The sequence below is a fragment of the Anopheles arabiensis genome (assembly GCF_016920715.1).
Source record: "Anopheles arabiensis isolate DONGOLA chromosome X unlocalized genomic scaffold, AaraD3 X_pericentromeric_contig0003, whole genome shotgun sequence".
In the NCBI taxonomy this organism is placed as follows: domain Eukaryota; kingdom Metazoa; phylum Arthropoda; class Insecta; order Diptera; family Culicidae; genus Anopheles; species Anopheles arabiensis.
Window position 1 is genome coordinate 347,501 of NW_024412081.1, and position 7,500 is coordinate 355,000.

The window sequence follows — 7,500 nt, forward strand, 5'->3', positions numbered from 1 at the left end:
CGACGGGACACATTGAACGGTTCAGCGATCTCTGCACTAGTGGAAGAACTCCAACGTGATACGGGAGACATTGCTCTAAACCGAACGGCATCTCTGCGCGTTTACTTGACGCACCCCCAACTTGGTCAACTGTTGGACTTTTTCGTAATCACGGCGGGACACATTGAACGAGCTCTAACGGATCTCTGCACGCATGGAACATGGTGGCGGGAATCATTGCTAGAACCGAACGGCGCCTCTGCGCGATGTACAAAGCCCAACAGGAACCTCGTATCGGCTGCCGAGCCGGAGCTTGAACAACTTGGACTTTCACCTCTAATTTATATCAACTCACCACTCCCCGAGGGATCCGCAGAATTGCTTCTGGGTCCCGTATCGTTATTTGCGATTCGTGTTTGCATTACACTACATTGAACTATTCCAACTTGTTTATCCGCATGGCGAACATTTGCTGCATAGAACATTTAAGTTCCACTTCGCTCTCCCCTACGTGGGTCTGAGCTTCGCTCTCAGGGAAAAAATATGCCACATTTGGTAGGGAGACCCGGTTTCATCACGCTTTGTGCCCTGCACCATATATACCCTCATAAATTTATTCATTGGATTAGATCCAAGGAACACCAGATCATGCACCACTACCCATAATAGCTCATCGAGCTTAGCGTGAATCCTTCGGGTTTCCCTAAGAAGTTCGATTGGTCTTGCAGAGTTTAAAGACAACGAAGCTTAGTTTCAAGCAATGGTTAATATACGCGTATTCAAAACCCTTAGCTGTTACAACTTTTTACTAGAAACCATCACGACGAAGTCTTTGGGTCCGTAGACCCGTGATGTACTGCTCCAGGAACGTTTTGATAGGGTGGAAGCTCAAAATCATAGGTTAAAATCATCGGCAGAGCCCACCAGACACCACTTTTGCTTCATTAGTTCGGACTATAGGCATACGACGATTTTTATCGCGGAGGGGACGTATGACCCAAACGGGGGCTTAATGACCCACTGCCACTGCAAACCATGCTCCTACGACTAAATAGAAAAACTACGATTTGGTGCAATCTTCATGTTTGACCTCGTAGCAAGGTACCCTCCCTATAGTAGGCAATGAACAAATGATCATAATCCCAGGAGGGCAAAAATGGGAACCCGAAAGGAAAGCGCTGTTGGCGCGCCTAAGCTACTGGCCCGTAGAGTAAAATGGTACCCCCAACAAAGTTGTCGATTGACATTCTGATTGCACTTTTCATCATCTAGGGTGCGTTCCTTACACGTTTTGAGGTGTTTTAGCGAAAAACATGTTTTGAGCCACACGAGCTCTCCGGCCCGTTCGGTGCACATTTTTGAAAAAAGCTAGGAGCTGCCCCTAGGTTCGGGGTGTCACAAAATATTGAAAAGTGGTCAAAAACCGCTATCCAGAATCGGATGTAGAATCATTAGACGAACTTAAAATTGTTCTACGACCAATGTCTGCGACGTTTAGTATTCAAGATATGGCCCGCCCTAGGTCTGACCTTGCATTTTCGTGAAAATTTAAAGCATGGCCATAGGGACGGGTAAAATAGCTATTTTGAAGCAAAACCCGTATGACTTTAAATGGCCATAACTTTTGAAAAACAAGAGCTAGGTTGCGTTCCTTACACGTTTTGAGGTGTTTTAGCGAAAAACATGTTTTGAGCCACACGAGCTCTCCGGCCCGTTCGGTGCACATTTTTGAAAAAGCTAGGAGCTGCCCCTAGGTTCGGGGTGTCACAAAATATTGAAAAGTGGTCAAAAACCGCTATCCAGAATCGGATGTAGAATCATTAGACGAACTTAAAATTGTTCTACGACCAATGTCTGCGACGTTTAGTATTCAAGATATGGCCCGCCCTAGGTCTGACCTGGCATTTTCGTGAAAATTTAAAGCATGGCCATAGGGACGGGTAAAATTGCTATTTTGAAGCAAAACCCGTCTGACTTTAAATGGCCATAACTTTTGAAAAACAAGAGCTAGGGTGCGTTCCTTACACGTTTTGAGGTGTTTTAGCGAAAAACATGTTTTGAGCCACACGAGCTCTCCGGCCCGTTCGGTGCACATTTTTGAAAAAGCTAGGAGCTGCCCCTAGGTTCGGGGTGTCACAAAATATTGAAAAGTGGTCAAAAACCGCTATCCAGAATCGGATGTAGAATCATTAGACGAACTTAAAATTGTTCTACGACCAATGTCTGCGACGTTTAGTATTCAAGATATGGCCCGCCCTAGGTCTGACCTGGCATTTTCGTGAAAATTTAAAGCATGGCCATAGGGACGGGTAAAATTGCTATTTTGAAGCAAAACCCGTCTGACTTTAAATGGCCATAACTTTTGAAAAACAAGAGCTAGGGTGCGTTCCTTACACGTTTTGAGGTGTTTTAGCGAAAAACATGTTTTGAGCCACACGAGCTCTCCGGCCCGTTCGGTGCACATTTTTGAAAAAGCTAGGAGCTGCCCCTAGGTTCGGGGTGTCACAAAATATTGAAAAGTGGTCAAAAACCGCTATCCAGAATCGGATGTAGAATCATTAGACGAACTTAAAATTGTTCTACAACCCCCAGTCCGACGCCTCGTATTCGAGATATAGCACTTTGTAGGTCTGACCGAGCAATTTTGTACTGAAATGTATGGCGGACATGTTATTCATTAAACAACATTAACTTGCATCGTGCCCTACTTCATCGGCACAGCTACTATCGACTATCTATTGTTGAAATGGATTGAGTTTGACCATTTTAGCTCTTTTCTTATGCCGTGCACCAACAGTGTGTACCGATCAGGGAAAGTACACTACTTACGCGTTCATGGATGTATATGTTGGTACAAGTTGCCGGTCGGAATAGCAGTGCACCAAAACTGTGTACCGATCAGGAAAGTACAAGACGGAGGGCGCAGCCCGAGCGTACGCGTTCATAGATGTCCATGTTGGTACAACCTACATGTACGTACCTTGTTTTTGTATCAAAAGTTCCAATAAAGTGTTTGTATGCTTAAAATGCTTATCTCAACCGGTCACCTTTTGGCCTGCCCTTTTATAGACAGAAACCTAGAACGATACTCGCGATGTTTGTGTTTTTCCATTCGCCCGGGACGACGAAATGAGCTCTGTGCACATCGTGCAGAAAACTGTCTCCTCCTCGTATGTTTTTGTCCCTCCACGCATATAATCACCCACATTTGTGTTCAACACGGACGGCGCAGCCCGAGCGAACGCGTTAATGTTTATGTTTGTGCACACTAAAGTTACAATCCTAGGATTTGGTTATTGCGTCGCAGTGCCCGACCGTCGCGGACACCATTCTTGGACAAAAGTCCAAGTACGTAGAGTACATTCCCTAGGTATGTGCCCGTTCGTGACTTTCGTTGCGTGCTTACAGACACGCTTGGGTATGTTTACCATACAAGGTTTACTAGGAAAACCTGGGAAGGACGCTTGCCCTCCCGTCGCGGACACCATTCTTGGAAAGAAGTCCTGGTACTTAGCGTTCTTTAATGTACTTGATCAGTTTGTATTGCAATTGCTTTGTGCCATTGACTTTTGCTAATGCTCACTAAGGGGTGTTCGTTTGCGATGTGTATGATAAGCAACTGTCTATTCTTACCAGCAGTTAATCAACACTTTTCACCCAAATCATAGGAACGTAGAGTACTTTCCCTGATCGGTACACAATTTTGGTGCACCTCTAACTTCGCCAGCACTTTATCGTTACGTTTTGTGCACAACCTTGGGACATGGTGTAAGTTTCATCATTGTTATGTTTGATTCGGTTTATTATGATTGAAAAATACGCTACGTCCAAGAAATCTGAACTCGAATACTTTTGCCACGTTGCGCAAAAGCTACTGAGCAACTCTAGCCGTTTACCGATTTATAATTTAATTTTCGTTATTAGTTTTAAAAATACGCTAAGTCCCAAAAATCTGAACTCGAATACTTTTTCTATGTGCCGCCAAAAGCTACTGAGCAACTCCTAGCCGTTTACCGATTTAAAATTTAATTTTCGTTATTAGTTTTAAAAATACGCTAAGTCCAAAAATCTGAACTCGAATACTTTTTCTATGTGCCGCCAAAAGCTACTGAGCAACTCCTAGCCGTTTACCGATTTAAAATTTAATTTTCGTTATTAGTTTTTACGCTAAGTCACAAAAATCTGAACTCGAATACTATGTAAAGCTACTGAGCAACGCCTAGGTTGGTACATTTCTGGTACATGGAGTGTATGCGTGCAGGCGTACTGCCGTGCTGGACCGGAAAATCGCACTTGCTACTAGAACGTAGAGTAATTCCCTAGATAGGTGCTTTTGCATGCCTCTGTTCGACGTCCATGCAACTTGGAACGTGCGACACACGTAGCTAGGCTTCCCCATACATATTCCCTAGGGTAGCACCAAATTGCACACTTTCAGGGGTATATTTTGGTACGGTGTACTGTGCATGGTACAAGTATCATTAGCTCGTGCAATTTATTTTGCATCAAGTTGCGATTGCTGGTGCGTCGAGATAGGAGTGTTTCGCGACTTTTGCCAAGCTTTGGTGCCATTTGGTGAATAATTAATGTTCTAGCCACAATAAACGTGCCACATAATGCCAATAACGAAAACGCCATTTTCAAGGGACTTCCAGTCAAAATGTTTGCAATCAGCGCTTTCCTGTCGAGTTCAGGATTTGGGACTGAGCGATTTTTTCACGATCCAATCAAACGACCAGTTCGTGAATAAACAATTCATACAACAGTACATCCCTTCAAAGTAGAAAAAGCCGAATGCTAGGGAGCTCCAGTCAAAAACGTTGTCATTGGCGCTTTCTTCTCGAGTTCAGGATTTGGGACTTAGCGTTTTTTCACGATCCAGCCAAAAGACCAGATCGTGAAATAAACAATTAACACAACTGTACTAGTACATCCCTTCAACTGAAGCAAGCGCACCATACATGACCCGTACGCTAATCATCCAAGCACATGACACGTCAACTAAGTCAACACATGATACAACTTGGAAAACTAACGGGTAAGTAGGTCATCTCGTACACGACGACACACCGACCAAACCAGGTCAACACGTCACATGCACAAGACATCCTACTACCAAGGCCGACCACCTCGACACACGACCTGTTAACCGAACATGGTCAACACCATCATGTGCAAGGCAACCGGGCCAAACGGGTCAACTTATACAACTTGTAACGAGCATGTGTAAGCTTACTGGTGTGGTCCGCACGGTCCTCACATCAAGACAATCAAGTCGAGAACGAGGCACGCCGACAAGCTCATTAGTGTTAAGTGTCCTTCTCCATCCTATGTCAAGTCACTCGTCTGACACGGAAGTAGCCAACTCTTGTCCACTAGTATAAAGGAACGGTCTCCAGACCAGGTCAAGTCACTCGTCTGACAAGGAAGGAGCACGCACCAAGCTTCACCAGAGCACGGTACCACGGTCCCCAGACCAAGATGGTTAGTTACGCCAACGAGGAAGGGGCACGCGTTCCCTTGCTACACTCAACTTAGTACACTCATGCTCTCACAAGAGTATCCCCTGTGTCGACGTGGTCCCCAGACCAAGACGAGCTTGCGCACATCGAGGAAGGGGCACACGGACAAACCACCAAGCATGGGTCGCCTGAGAGGATCGATGCGAACGCATCTCTACAACTCGCAGCTCCCAGCCTGAAGTCCCGTCGTTTGCGGGCGGTTGATAGGTGTCGAAACTAGGTATATCCACGTTGGGCAGAGCTCAAGCCAACGGCGTTCCCAGTTACGGTACTAACACGTGCAGCGAACTCCACTCATTGCGGCCTAGGTATAGCGGGATGAGACGCCGGGCTGCAGACGCAGACTCCAACGGATCTCAGAGGGTTGTTAGGCCCGCTAGCTTCCGAACACCTAATGGGTTTGAGAAGCGCTATCAGCTCGGATTGGCTACGACCTTAGAGGCGTTCAGGCATAATCCAGCGGACGTAGCGTCATACCAAAGTCCGGTCGGACTAGTATTGAGCCAGTGGTCCGTACCTGTGGTTCCTCTCGTACTGCACAGGAATTCCGTTAAGATAGCGACTATAAGCACACACCAGTAGGGTAAAACTAACCTGTCTCACGACGGTCTAAACCCAGCTCACGTTCCCTTGAAAGGGTGAACAATCCTACGCTTGGTGAATTTTGCTTCACAATGATAGGAAGAGCCGACATCGAAGGATCAAAAGCCACGTCGCTATGAACGCTTGGCGGCCACAAGCCAGTTATCCCTGTGAAGCCGTCCTGATCTCAAGCAAGAAGACTCCGCCGCAGGTGACATTTCGCGTCGGTGACGTGGAAGTCCAGTCTTCTAGGAGCATCAGGTACTTGGGCGTGCAGCTCCAAGATCACCTGAAATGGCGAGATCACGTCACGAAAGTCTCCGAAAAGGCGTCGCGCGTGGTGGCAGCTGTAACGCGCCTCATGCAAAACCACAGCGGCCCCAGGACGGCCAAGTCAAGGCTGCTGGCGTATGTGGCAGAATCGGTGTTGCGGTATGCTGCTCCCGTCTGGGCTGAGGCAACTCAGGTGCGAGAGTGCCGACGGATGCTGCAACGGGTTCAGCGAAAAGCAGCCATCAGGGTGGCACGGGCATTCCGTACCGTCAGGTATGAGACGGCCACCCTACTCGCTGGACTCGTACCGATATGCCACCTCATCAACGAGGATGCTCGGGTTCACCAACAACTCCTTGCTCCAGACCGTGCTGCAACGAGGGAGGACATCCGGGCGACGGAGCGGCAGAACACCATCGACTGCTGGCAGGAGGAATGGGATGCCGACGCACTGCAACAGGATGCTAGCCGGCACACGCGGTGGACGCACCGTGTAATTCCATCGGTCGGCGACTGGCAGTCTAGGAAACATGGAGATATGACTTTCCATCTGGCACAGGTTTTGTCCGGACACGGATTTTTCCGTGACTACTTGTGCCACAATGGATTCACGTCGTCCCCAGACTGCCAGTTGTGCGTCGGCGTCCCAGAGACGGCGGAGCACGCCTTCTTCGAGTGCCCACGCTTTGCGGCAGTTCGACAGGAGCTACTCGGCGAGGAGGTCCAGACCCTGTCTGTCCGGACACCCTCCAGCGGCACTTGTTGCGTGACGCCGATAGCTGGAGTCGTATTTGCGAAGCCGCGAAGCGAATAACGGCCCAACTGCAGCGAGCGTGGGACGAGGAGCGGGCAGCATTGGCTGTTAACGTCATCGAGCGTCAGGACGAAGACGCAGCAGAGCTGGAGGCCCAACGCGCGGAAGTGCGGCGGGCCCGTAACGAGCGACGCAACGCCAACCGGCGAGCAGCAACAGCACGCCGGCGGGAAGAACGTCTGGACTTCCCCAACCCCACCAGCTTCACCACGGACCGCTCAGCGACGTGCAGCGCTTCGTGAGCGTCAAGCGCGGTTCAGGAGAGGAGACGAAACCGTCGTCTTCTCGGGATGTCCGGCCAGGCGATAAACAATGACGATGACGGCCGAG

The 7,500-nt window shown here is 48.4% G+C and overlaps 1 pseudogene; it reads right to left on the reverse strand.

Annotated features, from left to right (window-relative positions):
• Positions 1 to 5,605: 5,605 nt before the first annotated feature.
• Positions 5,606 to 7,500, reverse strand: part of LOC120907295 — a 5,721-nt pseudogene continuing 3,826 nt past the window's right edge.